The sequence below is a fragment of the Dicentrarchus labrax genome, unplaced genomic scaffold, assembly GCF_905237075.1.
Source record: "Dicentrarchus labrax unplaced genomic scaffold, dlabrax2021, whole genome shotgun sequence".
NCBI lineage: Eukaryota > Metazoa > Chordata > Actinopteri > Moronidae > Dicentrarchus > Dicentrarchus labrax.
Genome location: NW_026136708.1, coordinates 2,831,756 through 2,846,346, shown reverse-complemented (window position 1 = coordinate 2,846,346; position 14,591 = coordinate 2,831,756). Strand labels below are relative to the sequence as shown.

The window sequence follows — 14,591 nt, the reverse complement described above, 5'->3', positions numbered from 1 at the left end:
GGAGCTGGAGAGAGAGATGTTGAACCTGTCTCCATCTAAATTTGACACTGAACTAAGTAGGTGGATCTAGTTTCATAAAGTGTGAAACATATAAAAATACTTTTTTAAACTCTTACTGTACGTGATAAAATGTCACCTGTGTAGGACCTTGTCCTCGTCTTCCTCTACAAGAGACGCTTTATCAGTCTCTTAATTCAACAATCATCATATTATTTTGATTATGTTCCACCAGGAGAGTTTTCTTTCCCTTTGACCTTTTTGACCCAGGAGGGTGGGTGAGACTGTGACGCCGACAGTCTCCTGCACAGAGAGCCTGGTTCTTTTCAGATTCTCAGATGGGATCTCTGGGTGTCAATTTGTTTTATCCTCTTTAACAGAACACTGACTTCTCCACTGATCAGAACGACACCCTACACCTAAAGTGGATCGTGTGTGATAATTAAGTGCCTTTTTGATTGTAAATCAGGGTTAGATGTCCCTGAAATGTGTTTACATCTCTTTTAGTCTGACAGGTCCACCTCCAGAGAGAAACTCCTCTGGAATCCACATCTGGCATTCTGACACCCCTTCCTCTAAAGTGTAAATTACGATGTTTTCTTTTGATAGTGGACATTCCAATCTAGGAAGCAGTAACAACAGTTGCACGGATATAGATTTAGTTCTGTTGGAGTATTATGGTAAAATTTCATCTTCTCCTAATTAACAGATTGCCATCCAGCATGAGAAGGTCGCAAATGTAATGTTTGTCTGATGTTTCTGTCTTCAGATTGGACTAAGTTACAAAATCATGTGTAAAATGTCTGAATATTTGATGGAGCCACAGTGCCACCTTTTGGTAAGATTCTGGTATAGCGTAAGGTTCTTTCAAAACGAACTTTGTTTCATAATTGTGTATTATTCCAAATAGTAAATGCCTGACACATAATTTTTGTAACAAGGATTAAGCTAGCACTATACGAAATATGTACAATCCTTCAGTGCTGCTTTATATACTTGTTTGATGATTAATGATTTAATGATTTTAATCAGTTCTACTTTTCCTTTACATTAAGTAATTTCAGTTATGTTATGTTAAAACATGTGAACTATTAATAAATTCATGGTGGGTTCTGTGAATGGTGAATTAGGATTTAGAAACTTTAAAACACGATAGAAGTAAGTTAATAAAGTTACGAATATCGAAATATCGCTAAAGGAAGTGACGCAATTAGCCTTTCCGGATACGGCTCAGAATAAAACATATATAATATAGACTCCGGTCACTCCCGCTCTCTCTCACTCATCTGATCCTGTCTTCCTTCTAAGAGTGTTGGATCCACTCGTTATTTATTCTCGCTCTTACTTTTAATTTCCATACTTTATTTTACTTTGTTTGCAACACGTGTTGAATTTTTCTTCAAGTTATAAATTGCTGTGCTGAAGTACTTTCCTAAGTACTTTTATTTTGAAAGCTTAAGACACAAACGAATTTCTTCTTTTATATTTTTGTAGTCTTATCGTCGAGTATTGTCGCCTGATTCACAGAAAGTGAATTTAATCTAATTCTTGGACTTAGGTACGACGGAGAATTCGCCAGGCCAGCGTTTCATCCTCCAGTTATTTTCAAACAAGAAGCTGAATTAGTTTACAATCAAAGCTGAAGACCAACCACTCTAAGACATTTATCATCAGCCAGAAGGACGTCGCAGTAGTTGACTGCTCAAGAAGACGTAAAAACGTTTCCAGCCGGACAAAGACATTATTCTCCAGCCACCTTGCCCCCAACGCTCACTAGCGCACACGCCGCGCTGGGCCTTTTGGAGAGATTTTTTGGAGCAACTTCCCTCAGCCTGTTGGATCAGTGACGCAAAGCCGCAGTTGAGTTAAAAGCCAAGGACCTGGAATCCTTCCAAGTTCCATCTACAAACAAAGTAGGCTGACTCTCCGGTACACGGCCAGATTCACACACATGAAAGAGAGCTGGTGTCTGTCTGTAAGCTTTGATTCCCATCTTTTAAGTTTAAGATAATTTTCGATTAGGGCCTCTCAGTTCTAAAATTTACTCTCGTAATATTTTAAACTTACTGCCGCATCGCAAAATCCACCATCGCTCCTGAATCACCCAATAGTAATAATTCATATATTGTCCACATATTCTGTTACTTGTTGTCATTTGTTTGAATTGTTTTTGAATTTGTCATTTCATGCTATTTACTCTGCATTAGTTCAGTTAATAAACATATATAACCGTATGTCCTTTCCAATGCCGGTTTGATTTGATGCGGGGAAATCGATGAATCGTGTAAAAGAAATCACTACTTCAGAAATATGAGCTTAAATATAGATTTTGAAATTTAATAAATTTATTTGAAATTGATTTGATTAGATCTGTGGAATAATTTCCTCCGGATTATTCCAGTAGCTAAACAACGGAGGTGGTGCCCCATTTACGAGTGTATTATTAATCTTCAGTGATTAATTACCTTTCTAATTACATAGTAGTGTAACCCCTACATTAATATTATGGTGCTCTCCGTGTGAGTCCACCTAAAACCAAGGTTTTCTGCATTAAATTGATGTGTACAGACAAAACACTAGTTGTATTAATCAGCTGCTTAATACTGTTTGACTGTCCACCCAGTGATTAGTGCAATACTTGAGTGAATATTCTTGACTGCATATACCTTAAACTGTGTGTGAGCATAAAACTCCGCAGAGCTGTGCTCACACTGCATAAAATGAAATTGATGTGCCCGGATGTTAAGTTATGTACATGCAGAAGTGTCACACTTCTAAATTTAATCAAATCTCTTTTGCTGCGATATTCCAGGACTGAGATATTGTTTTGAGTTAAAATTAATATCAGCTGCGATATTCCAGTGATATGATAACTGCTCCAACCCTTGTGAGTTATGTGCATGCAGAAGTGTCACTGTACACTTCTAAATTGAATCGATTTTGACGAATCTCCTTTGCTGCAACGTTCCAGGATTGAGATATCGTTTTGAGTTAAAATTACTATCAGCTGCGATATTCCAGTGATATAATAATTTTCTCAAACCCTCGCGCTCCTGATTTAGCCTAGTTAACTAAAAAGGGATCCAACTGTGAAAACAGCCAGAGGTTTTACAAAAATACTCCTTGTAGTATTAAAATAGGTTACTGTAATAACAGACCTGTTCAAAGACAAGTTTAGGCTGTGTGAGTAAATGAGTGCAATGCTTGTTGCTGGTTGAAAGTTTTTCTGAAACACTGAAAAACTGTTTGTATGAAGAAAGTTCTTGTGGCGGCCGCGCCCAAGAGCTACTGTTGTGGTGAAAAGTGAAATTTTATTGCTGCAACATTTACAGGCTTAGAAGTCTCCCCTTCAGTAGTCAAATCACCACTGAGCCAAACCTCGTCAAAAAGTGGGGGTATATCAGTGGGTGGAGCTAATAAATTGTCCCGCCATTTGACTTCCTCTGTTGTTGCTCAACTTGGTTAAGGATTTGTGATAGGCAACCCCTGTTGCTAAATTTTGGGTTAAACACCCAATTTGAAAAAGTGCTCTCTGCTGTTCGACCATTAAAATTGAATTTGTAACCTCACCCCTAGTGGCTGGCTGTGTTAACAATAGATACATTGCGATAATACTGTTGATTGACTTGGTTAATTGAATTTGAGAATTCAGCTTTAATAGGCTGAAATCCTGCACATTGATTAGTTAATTTGTAACATTAAAAGCCTGTGATACTGCAAAACCTGCTATTGTAAACTGATGCGTCTCATTATACAGATTAATCAAACAATTAAGTTGTAAATTACACATTCGATAAAACATTTTTTTTTGATTAATCCAAATTTAACTGCAAATATTAATTCCTTATAATATTATTCGGAATTTGATTTTGATATATGCTACATGCATGCAAGTCAAACAATTAAGCTGTTAACCACTATCCAAGTAAACTTTATGGTTATATCAAATACTTTAGCTTTTGTGTTAAAACACTAGCTTTCAGGTTCTTTGGAATCCAAACGCCTGTTTTGAATAAAGTATCACGCATCAAGTTAATTAACCAAGCAAATTCTACTTCAAATTGAAAACAATTCAAAATTAAAGTTCAAATAAGATAAACAAAATAAAACAAAGTGCATACAATTAAATTTAAAAACTTTTTATTTTAATTGTTAATTTCCTTTGTTTGTTGTTGAGAACCCTCAACTAAAACAATGGCATCCGAGGCTTCTGTAGCTGCAAGTGCAGAGGATCTCTTAAATGATGTAAAATTGCAAAAGACCAATTCCAGTGAACTACCTGGGATGATGTCTGCATTAGTATGCCAGACTCTAACTGAAACTCTGAAAGAAAAAGACAGAGAGAAAATGTTAGGAAGCATGCTTATTGTGATGTATGAACTGAACAAACGCAGCAACCAATTGCTAGAGAACGCTTTAGCTGAAATAGGAACCCGAAAAACCAAATACAAATCCCTCAAGGAGCAACATGAGGAGACAAAGAAATCCTTAACAGAAACACAACAGTCCCTAAATAAGGCACAAAGCCGCATAAGCCAGGTTGAATCTCAACTTAGAGCACAAGAGGACAAACAAGCTAAACTAGAGGACGAAAACTCAGAGCTAAAACAAGTCCTTCAAGCCCAAGGGGGGGAGTTAGACAAAACAGAATATCAACTCAAAGAAGTAACCCGATATTCTGACAGCGTTAACCGTTACCTCGAAAAAGCAACTGAACAAATTAATGACCTAGAGTCCAAGCTCAAAGTCTGGGAGCGGGCTCAAGAAAACGAAAGAAAATTTCACCAGGGCGCGCTAGATGAACTAAAAGAAGCCAGGGATCAACTAAACGATCTCCAGCGCGAACTAAAAGAGAAAGAGAGCATATTCAACAGGAACGCTCAATCAGACATGTTCCAGCTAGGAGCTATGACACCCGTAGATTCCTCTGCCCACTTGCGGACTGAAAGGGACCCGAATGACCAAGTTAAAAGGTCTTCTTCCCCTCAGCCTTATACTCTGTCAAGAGTTCAATATCCGTTCCTCAGGGACCTAGACAAAATCGCTTGAAACATAACCCGTTTTGAACCTAAGCCAGGTGGTAAAAACGATACCAGCGCATATCTAAATGACATAGAGTTCTATATGAGGAGATTCCCAGATGCCACAGCCGAGGACAGAATCTATCTAATTAGAGGGACCTCTAGTCATAAAGTTAGCAAGTTCATTGAGCGACAACCTCGCCATGTCAGAGAAAGCTTTGAAGTCCTCAGCAAGGCACTGACAGATGAATACAAAAGCTACACAGTAAAGACAGGTCTAACTGCCGCTTTAGCTGTCAAACATGGAAGACAAGAATCTCCCCTAACGAGTACTACCAGAGGCTTCACGAAGCCTACTTTGGGTCCAAAAAGGAAACTGAAATGGAGGAAGAAATACACTTTAAGTCCCTATTTGTACAAAATCTTCACCCCACGACTAGCCACCACCTTGGTATCATGGCATGTCCAGAAACCCTCACTAGCCGACAACTATGTGAAATGGCCACTAAGGGTTTTACTAAACAAAGTCCAGGTGTTGAACCACACAAAACCACCATGAAAATTGACAGGGACGCCAACGTCTCTGTTAGGTCATAAAATAAGGATAAAACCCTTAAAGCACCTAAAAGTGCCTAATCGCGAGTAGAGGAACACGTTAATTTTCTTCAACAAAATTCATTGTTGTTGTGCCATTTTAAAAAAAAGGGTTAATTTGAGAATCAGACTTTGCAAAAATTGACCTAGTGACTTAACCTGTTCAATCAAGTACTGTTACTCGCATCATTAAAAACATTTGACTCAAAGTGGGGGTTAACCTAAGCATATTTCCCCTTGTTCTAACCCTAACCCTAACCCCTAACCCATTTACGAGTGTATTATTAATCTTCAGTGATTAATTACCTTTCTAATTACATAGTAGTGTAACCCCTACACCTGTGCTTTCAGGACCACCAGCAGCAGTCCAGGGAAGAGCAGCTGTGTCTCCACCAACAGGTTTTTCTTCATTAGTGCGGACAGAGGATTCTGTTTACAACAGAATTCACCTGCCGTTACTATTTTCTGTCAACTAGTTTGTTATTTTGGCTGTGTTCTGGTCTGTTCTGATGTTTGTGTTCTCTAGCTCTCCCACTAACCAAAGGAAATAACATGTCAATGATGATAGTAAGTCTTTTGTGTTATATGCATTCTTTATTTATGCTGTCATTCAAGGATTTGGCATGTAAAATACCACAGAGGCTTAGATACAGGTTCACGTGCCACATCTTTGATTGACCAGTGATATTCTTACTATATACTGATATTGTTTCTGTGCTTTACCTGTTTTCAGATGCTTAAAAGATTTGTGTTTTTACTTTTCAAATAAACAGCAATTCACAATTTAATGAAAATGTTTAGTCTGTACTACCAGTTAGCTGCAAAGACAACAAGTAAAGTCAGATTGCGAAGCATAACAAACTTAAATGTGTTTGTATCTCACCATCCTAGATACATCATCCCCACAGAGTATTGCCCCTGTGGAAGCACAGGGAGACACTTTCCATGATGAAGGTAAGAATTTGTGACACTGGTTTAACCATGTCTTTGATAAAGAGCTCGATTTTATTTCCTTGTACTATACTGTAGTGTTTTATGTGTTTGTGTTTTACAGCTCCACCATGTCTAGTTCCTCCTGTCAGGCAGCCAGCAGCCCCAGTCCCAGGCCATGATCAGGATGTTGCACAGTGGAACTGCTCCCATCAGCAGAAGATATGGATGAAGACTGAGCTCGAGACATTGGGTCTGTGCCCAGGGTCAAGTCCTGTACGTCACCCAGTGATCATGATTTCCCTGTGGCACTATCCACCTCAGCCTGAGCTGATAGACTCAATTACTGAGCTGCCTTGCCCAAATATTTTCAGCTCCACAGGGCTGCCTTAACCTAATGTTAGGCCCCGGGGCTGAGAGGTTTTGTAGGCCCCCCATCCCCTCGATTTATAGAGTCTCATTTTAAAAAAGTGAAATATCTAGGTAATCTACAACACAAAATGCATTAGTTTCTTTTGAGACATACAACAGTGAGTTTTCCCTCTTTGAGCCAGAAAACACCATAATATTGTTATTAACATATCACTGAGCCCACTTGAGCATAAACATCAAATCCAAATAATTGCCGTTGTCGGTGTCTCCAAACCTGTGGAAAAAAACTTCACAACAGTAACAACTCTCTGTAGAACCTGTGTCCAGTATTCACACTCCTCACTGAACTGTTTTTGAGTTCTGAGTCCACTGTCCCACTGTCAGCTGCTTGATTGACGTAAGTGATCATGGCTTTTCTGTGAATGTCACGGCTTTCATGTTCTGCTATACGATCATTAGCATGTTTCCAGTCAAAATAACCCCCACTCACAAATGCTGACTTTTCCTTGTTCTCGCCAAACATTTTGCATGCAAAACAAAACACACTACTACCTGCTGATGGTGAATAACAGAGCCATTCTCTGGGCACACACTCTCCATTACTGAGTTTGCGTTTGAAATGCATTTTTGAGAAAAATCTTCTCTGCTGTTTATATTGGCGTTCCGATGCCAACATGTCAGCATCTTTATTTTGACAGGACTCCGGTCCCATTTCCGCCCAATATGTCAATATTGTTTCCCCTGCGGCCCTGGTCACTGTTATATGGGTCATCTGACTCGTCTCCCCCTAACTGGTTTGCGGCGTGGTCCTCTCTCTGGGGCTGGTGCACTCCCCCCTCCTCCTCCCCTCCATTGCTGAGGGCGGTCCCCTGCTCCTCTCCAGCTACATCCACCTGCGCCTCCTCCGCTCCCTCCGGTGTGTGGGATAGCGATCTTCCTCCGGTGCTGGGTCCATCTTCAGTAGCAGCTGGTTTAAAAACTCCGGTGAGCTTTGGGATGCTAGGTAGGTAGATGCTTTACTATCTACCTCTTGGGAAAAAATTTGTTTTTTTGGAAAAAGGACACAAAAATAACCAAAAAAAGTTGCTTGAAAGAAATATAGGTAAATGAATAACTGGGTAGTGGCATCTCCATATACTGTAGTGGATAGTCTATTAAAGGAAAAAAACTTTTACTTCTTCCAAAGATGATTTTGTTTTCTTTCTCCATTCTTTTTCAAAGGATTATGAAATTGAATAATAATCTTAAAGGGGGAGACAAAAACTTACTAACTGTTTTAAATTTTCTTCTTTAAAAAAAACCCAACATAAATTAGATTTCTTTATCCAATTTGCATTTTCTTTCGTCAATTTCATTAACCTTACCCTTTTTTTAACTTCAAGATATTCTTCATGTTTTATTTTGGTTGACTTCTAAGATCTTTTTCGCGCAATTCCTTCTTAATACGTTTTTTTCTTTTCTGGGCACCACTCTCAAATGTCCTCCCCGACATTTTGCACTTAATGTCACTCAATCATAGAGGGACACACCCCAAAACTAACTATAGACATTCTGATTGGTAACCCCCAGGCCATAGGCTATGAGGCCATGTGGGTCACTCCTAATTTGGATCAATCAGCAGCCATGTAACGTGTGATTAGAGTGATTGACAGAAAACCTGACAAGTTAAAAAACAATATGACCTTTTCAGCTCATCATGAACCTGAACTTGGGAGGCCCCTGGGCTTCAGCCCAGGTAAGCCCGTGCATTAAAAAGGCCTTGGCTCCACCCATTCTTCATTTGGAAGCCGGAGCATGCAATCATGGAGAGGGTGAGGAATAATTTTGTCTTGCCCTGCCTTCATGGTTGTCCAAACCCTCAGTTAGCTTCTTCTGGTGTTGGAAGACCCAGAGTAATCATTGGCACCAGTGGTCAGTACTATCTTTTGGCTTCACGGCTCACCTGTAAAGCCTGTAAGAGGTACTGGCATGCTGACAAACCCCAATGGCTGGAGATGTTGCCAGAGTGCTTTAATAACATTGTTAATTTTATAGCGGGCACAGGGCTCTACTTTTCCTCCTGTTGTTTTCTAGCATTTCGTACAGTTTCATTTTTGCCTGGTTTACTTAGAAGTTGGCTTTTTGATTCAGTGTAAACACCAATAAAGGTGGCAGTTTCCGCCCGGTTTCGAACCGGGGACCTTTCGCGTGTTAGGCGAACGTGATGACCACTACACTACGGAAACGGGCAAAGGCAGCTCTCACGCAGACTCGCGCGCCGAAGCACCAGCCTGCTCATATGCAAGCTTTTCAAATTCTGGACGATGTGTTCGTTTTTGACCTGGAGAGATGGGATGAGACATTTTCAACTGGATTCAGAAAAAAGTTCCCCTTTCATGGATTTGAGTGACAGTAAATGCTGTGTTAGGCGAACGTGATCACCACTAAACTACGGGAACCACTGGCAGCTCTGGCCCGTGCATGTGCACGTGCGCAGTTAAAATCAACTGTACAATGAACTGAAAACCTTTCTAACGCCAGAAAACCTGTTAATTTTACAGGGTAAGGGTGTGTTTTTTGTTAAGACTTTCTACCCATCGATAGCAGCAACCCATCACTGGTTGCTGAAGTGGCTGGATCGAAGCTCTCTACTTCCCCTGTGAGTTTGCGTCCTTTGTGCTGGTCTGTGCATACGTTCCACCGCAGCCCAACGTGCAGGATGCACAGCGCAAGCTTGTCTAGAAGATATTGTCTACGGAGCGGAGAAACCCGGACTCGGCAGTCATCGTCCTTGGATTTAAAAGGACTCCAGGAAGTCCCCAACACAGGCTTAATCCACAAAAACATGTTAGCGTCCTCAGAGAAGAGTAAACTCCATCCGCTACATTAGCGCAAGTTGTTATTTGAAAGCACGACAGTTCTTCCCCTCCAAGGCTCCGTCCTTTCCCCTCCGCTCCTCTGCCAGTACACCAACAGCTGCCACCTCCAGTCATCAATCCGCCCAATTGTCTGAAGTTTGCGGACGACACCACCCTCATTGGGCTCACCTGTGGTGGGGATGAGGCCGCCTACAGGTGGGAGCTTGACCATCTGGTGACCGGCTGCAGACAGAACAACTTGGAGCTCCACGCTCGAAAGACAGTGGAGATGGTTGGGGATTTCAGGAAGAGCGCACCTCTAGTGAGAGCTGAGAACGCCAGCTGAAAATCAGCAAAAACGTGTCACCGTCCTTCAGCTTCAATGCCTCCCTGTATGCCTCTTCCCTGCAAACGCCGGGAACAGGGCCACCACTGGGTCGACACGCCAAACCTGGCAACGCGCCAGTCCTCGTTAGTATAGTGGACAGTATCTCCGCCTGTCACGCGGAAGACCGGGGTTCGATTCCCTGACGGGGAGAGATTACTTTTCTACCGCCTGCCGATCTTATAGCGAAAAAAACGCAAAGCAGCACAGGTGCAGGAAGCGTGCGCTTGCGTCATGCTGAGGGTATGGTGACCTTGACTTTGCCCCTTTTAGCGTCCGTCTGCTTATTTGACGGAGTATAGTCTGATTTTGATACTGAGTAGAGTTTGATTCCAATACTCAGATTAAAGAGCAGAGAAGACTGTTTCCGCCCGGTTTCGAACCGGGGACCTTTCGCGTGTGAAGCGAACGTGATAACCACTACACTACGGAAACGGGCAAAGGCAGCTCTCGCGCAGACTGGCGCGCCGACGCACCAGCCTGCTCATATGCAAGCTTTTCAAATTCTGGATGATGTGTTCGTTTTTGACCTTTCGCGTGTGAAGCGAATGTGATAACCACTACACTACGGAAACGAGCAAAAGCAGCTCTCGCGTAGACGCCTGCGTCGATTCACCAGCCTGCTCAAATGCAAGCTTTTCAAATTCTGGACAACGGGTTCGTTTTTGACCTGGAGAGATGGGATGAGACATTTTAAACTGGATTAAGCAAAAAGTTCCCGTTTAATGGATTTGAGTGACAGTAAATCCTGTAGGCACAGGAACCATGAATGACTATTATATTAGAAACAGTCCTCGATGGTCAAGCTAGCCGTTTGTCGAGAAAGGTTGACTCTAGCTTGGTTCCAGCCCTGCCTTTACCAGAGTGAAAGCAACAGCAGCAACAACAAAGAAGCCTTCAGCAGGTGAGCAGAAGGAAAAAAGAAAGAACATCTTCGAAGCAGAAACAGGCAATGTGCTCCAAGTCAAAGTGAAGTAGAGCTAGGAAGAGTGACTAAAGGCCTCACTGTAGGGGAGAAGCGGCCAGTCCCTGCCTGTAGTCTCAATTGTCAAGCTTAATTTTATAGCGGGCACAGGGCTCTACTTTTCCTCCTGTTGTTTTCTAGCATTTCGTACAGTTTCATTTTTGCCTGGTTTACTTAGAAGTTGGCTTTTTGATTCAGTGTAAACACCAATAAAGGTGGCAGTTTCTGCCCGGTTTCGAACCAGGGACCTTTCGCGTGTTAGGTGAACGTGATGACCACTACACTACGGAAACGGGCAAAGGCAGCTCTCACGCAGACTCGCGCGCCGAAGCACCAGCCTGCTCATATGCAAGCTTTTCAAATTCTGGACGATGTGTTCGTTTTTGACCTGGAGAGATGGGATGAGACATTTTCAACTGGATTCAGAAAAAAGTTCCCCTTTCATGGATTTGAGTGACAGTAAATGCTGTGTTAGGCGAACGTGATCACCACTAAACTACGGGAACCACTGGCAGCTCTGGCCCGTGCATGTGCACGTGCACAGTTAAAATCAACTGTACACTGAACTGAAAACCTTTCTAACGCCAGAAAACCTGTTAATTTTACAGGGTAAGGGTGTGTTTTTTGTTAAGACTTTCTACCCATCGATAGCAGCAACCCATCACTGGTTGCTGAAGTGGCTGGATCGAAGCTCTCTACTTCCCCCGTGAGTTTGCGTCCTTTGTGCTGGTCTGTGCATACGTTCCACCGCAGCCCAACGTGCAGGATGCACAGCGCAAGCTTGTCTAGAAGATATTGTCTACGGAGCGGAGAAACCCGGACTCGGCAGTCATCGTCCTCTGCGACTTTGACAAAGGTAACCCAATCCATGAAGTCCCCAAACACAGACGGCTTGTGAAATGCCCGACCAGAGAGGAGAACATGTCTGGAGAGGTCTCAGACGGATCACCGAGTGCAAACCTAAAAAAAAACCCAACCCGCTAACGACTTGCGCCAGGCAAACGACCTGAATGAGTTCTGCTGTGGATTTGAAAGACAAAGCGACAGTTCTTACACCATCCTCCTAGACTCCATCCGTCATTAGCGCTTTCCCTCGAGGCTGCGTCCTTTCCCCTCCGCTCCTCTGCCAGTACACCAACAGCTGCCACCTCCAGTCATCAATCCGCCCAATTGTCTGAAGTTTGCGGACGACACCACCCTCATTGGGCTCACCTGTGGTGGGGATGAGGCCGCCTACAGGTGGGAGCTTGACCATCTGGTGACCGGCTGCGGACAGAACAACTTGGAGCTCCACGCTCGAAAGACAGTGGAGATGGTTGGGGATTTCAGGAAGAGCGCACCTCTAGTGAGAGCTGAGAACGCCAGCTGAAAATCAGCAAAAACGTGTCACCGTCCTTCAGCTTCAATGCCTCCCTGTATGCCTCTTCCCTGCAAACGCCGGGAACAGGGCCACCACTGCGTCGACACGCCAAACCTGGCAACGCGCCAGTCCCCGTTAGTATAGTGGACAGTATCTCCGCCTGTCACGTGGAAGACCGGGGTTCGATTCCCTGACGGGGAGAGATTACTTTTCTACCGCCTGCCGATCTTATAGCGAAAAAAAACGCAAAGCAGCACAGGTGCAGGAAGCGTGCGCTTGCGTCATGCTGAGGGTATGGTGACCTTGACTTTGCCCCTTTTAGCGTCCGTCTGCTTATTTGACGGAGTATAGTCTGATTTTGATACTGAGTAGAGTTTGATTCCAATACTCAGATTAAAGAGCAGAGAAGACTGTTTCCGCCCGGTTTCGAACCGGGGACCTTTCGCGTGTGAAGCGAACGTGATAACCACTACACTACGGAAACGGGCAAAGGCAGCTCTCGCGCAGACTGGCGCGCCGACGCACCAGCCTGCTCATATGCAAGCTTTTCAAATTCTGGGTGATGTGTTCGTTTTTGACCTTTCGCGTGTGAAGCGAATGTGATAACCACTACACTACGGAAACGAGCAAAAGCAGCTCTCGCGTAGACGCCTGCGTCGATTCACCAGCCTGCTCAAATGCAAGCTTTTCAAATTCTGGACAACGGGTTCGTTTTTGACCTGGAGAGATGGGATGAGACATTTTAAACTGGATTAAGCAAAAAGTTCCCGTTTAATGGATTTGAGTGACAGTAAATCCTGTAGGCACAGGAACCATGAATGACTATTATATTAGAAACAGTCCTCGATGGTCAAGCTAGCCGTTTGTCGAGAAAGGTTGACTCTAGCTTGGTTCCAGCCCTGCCTTTACCAGAGTGAAAGCAACAGCAGCAACAACAAAGAAGCCTTCAGCAGGTGAGCAGAAGGAAAAAGAAAGAACATCTTCGAAGCAGAAACAGGCAATGTGCTCCAAGTCAAAGTGAAGTAGAGCTAGGAAGAGTGACTAAAGGCCTCACTGTAGGGGAGAAGCGGCCAGTCCCTGCCTGTAGTCTCAATTGTCAAGCTTAATTTTATAGCGGGCACAGGGCTCTACTTTTCCTCCTGTTGTTTTCTAGCATTTCGTACAGTTTCATTTTTGCCTGGTTTACTTAGAAGTTGGCTTTTTGATTCAGTGTAAACACCAATAAAGGTGGCAGTTTCTGCCCGGTTTCGAACCGGGGACCTTTCGCGTGTTAGGCGAACGTGATGACCACTACACTACGGAAACGGGCAAAGGCAGCTCTCACGCAGACTCGCGCGCCGAAGCACCAGCCTGCTCATATGCAAGCTTTTCAAATTCTGGACGATGTGTTCGTTTTTGACCTGGAGAGATGGGATGAGACATTTTCAACTGGATTCAGAAAAAAGTTCCCCTTTCATGGATTTGAGTGACAGTAAATGCTGTGTTAGGCGAACGTGATCACCACTAAACTACGGGAACCACTGGCAGCTCTGGCCCGTGCATGTGCACGTGCGCAGTTAAAATCAACTGTACACTGAACTGAAAACCTTTCTAACGCCAGAAAACCTGTTAATTTTACAGGGTAAGGGTGTGTTTTTTGTTAAGACTTTCTACCCATCGATAGCAGCAACCCATCACTGGTTGCTGAAGTGGCTAGATCGAAGCTCTCTACTTCCCCGTGAGTTTGCGTCCTTTGTGCTGGTCTGTGCATACGTTCCACCGCAGCCCAACGTGCAGGATGCACAGCGCAAGCTTGTCTAGAAGATATTGTCTACGGAGCGGAGAAACCCGGACTCGGCAGTCATCGTCCTCTGCGACTTTGACAAAGGTAACCCAATCCATGAAGTCCCCAAACACAGACGGCTTGTGAAATGCCCGACCAGAGAGGAGAACATGTCTGGAGAGTTCTCAGACGGATCACCGAGTGCAAACCAAAAAAAAACCCCAACCCGCTAACGACTTGCGCCAGGCAAACGACCTGAATGAGTTCTGCTGTGGATTTGAAAGACAAAGCGACAGTTCTTACACCATCCTCCTAGACTCCATCCGTCATTAGCGCTTTCCCTCGAGGCTGCGTCCTTTCCCCTCCGCT

At 43.4% G+C, this 14,591-nt stretch overlaps 1 long non-coding RNA gene and 7 other non-coding genes across 9 annotated transcripts; 3 read left to right on the top strand and 5 right to left on the bottom strand.

Annotated features, from left to right (window-relative positions):
- The first annotated feature begins 1,299 nt into the window (after nucleotides 1-1,299).
- LOC127368179 (uncharacterized) lies at nucleotides 1,300-7,911 on the top strand. 2 transcript variants are annotated; one of them, XR_007885588.1, is made up of 5 exons: nucleotides 1,300-1,910; nucleotides 5,964-6,179; nucleotides 6,504-6,566; nucleotides 6,667-6,818; nucleotides 7,613-7,911. It is a non-coding gene; the product is annotated as an uncharacterized LOC127368179 (long non-coding RNA). The 2 variants fall into 2 exon arrangements; XR_007885587.1 differs by having other exon boundaries at nucleotides 5,964-6,566.
- A 1,155-nt stretch (nucleotides 7,912-9,066) lies between these two features.
- trnav-aac (transfer RNA valine (anticodon AAC)) lies at nucleotides 9,067-9,139 on the bottom strand. The gene has a single exon. It is a non-coding gene; the product is annotated as a tRNA-Val (tRNA).
- A 1,078-nt stretch (nucleotides 9,140-10,217) lies between these two features.
- On the top strand, nucleotides 10,218-10,289 carry trnad-guc (transfer RNA aspartic acid (anticodon GUC)). The gene has a single exon. It is a non-coding gene; the product is annotated as a tRNA-Asp (tRNA).
- Nucleotides 10,290-10,498: 209 nt separating this feature from the next.
- On the bottom strand, nucleotides 10,499-10,571 carry trnav-cac (transfer RNA valine (anticodon CAC)). Its single transcript has one exon. It is a non-coding gene; the product is annotated as a tRNA-Val (tRNA).
- Nucleotides 10,572-11,320: 749 nt separating this feature from the next.
- On the bottom strand, nucleotides 11,321-11,393 carry trnav-aac (transfer RNA valine (anticodon AAC)). Its single transcript has one exon. It is a non-coding gene; the product is annotated as a tRNA-Val (tRNA).
- Nucleotides 11,394-12,589: 1,196 nt separating this feature from the next.
- trnad-guc (transfer RNA aspartic acid (anticodon GUC)) lies at nucleotides 12,590-12,661 on the top strand. The gene has a single exon. It is a non-coding gene; the product is annotated as a tRNA-Asp (tRNA).
- Nucleotides 12,662-12,871: 210 nt separating this feature from the next.
- Nucleotides 12,872-12,944, bottom strand: trnav-cac (transfer RNA valine (anticodon CAC)). Its single transcript has one exon. It is a non-coding gene; the product is annotated as a tRNA-Val (tRNA).
- A 748-nt stretch (nucleotides 12,945-13,692) lies between these two features.
- trnav-aac (transfer RNA valine (anticodon AAC)) lies at nucleotides 13,693-13,765 on the bottom strand. The gene has a single exon. It is a non-coding gene; the product is annotated as a tRNA-Val (tRNA).
- Between the last annotated feature and the right edge of the window lie 826 nt (nucleotides 13,766-14,591).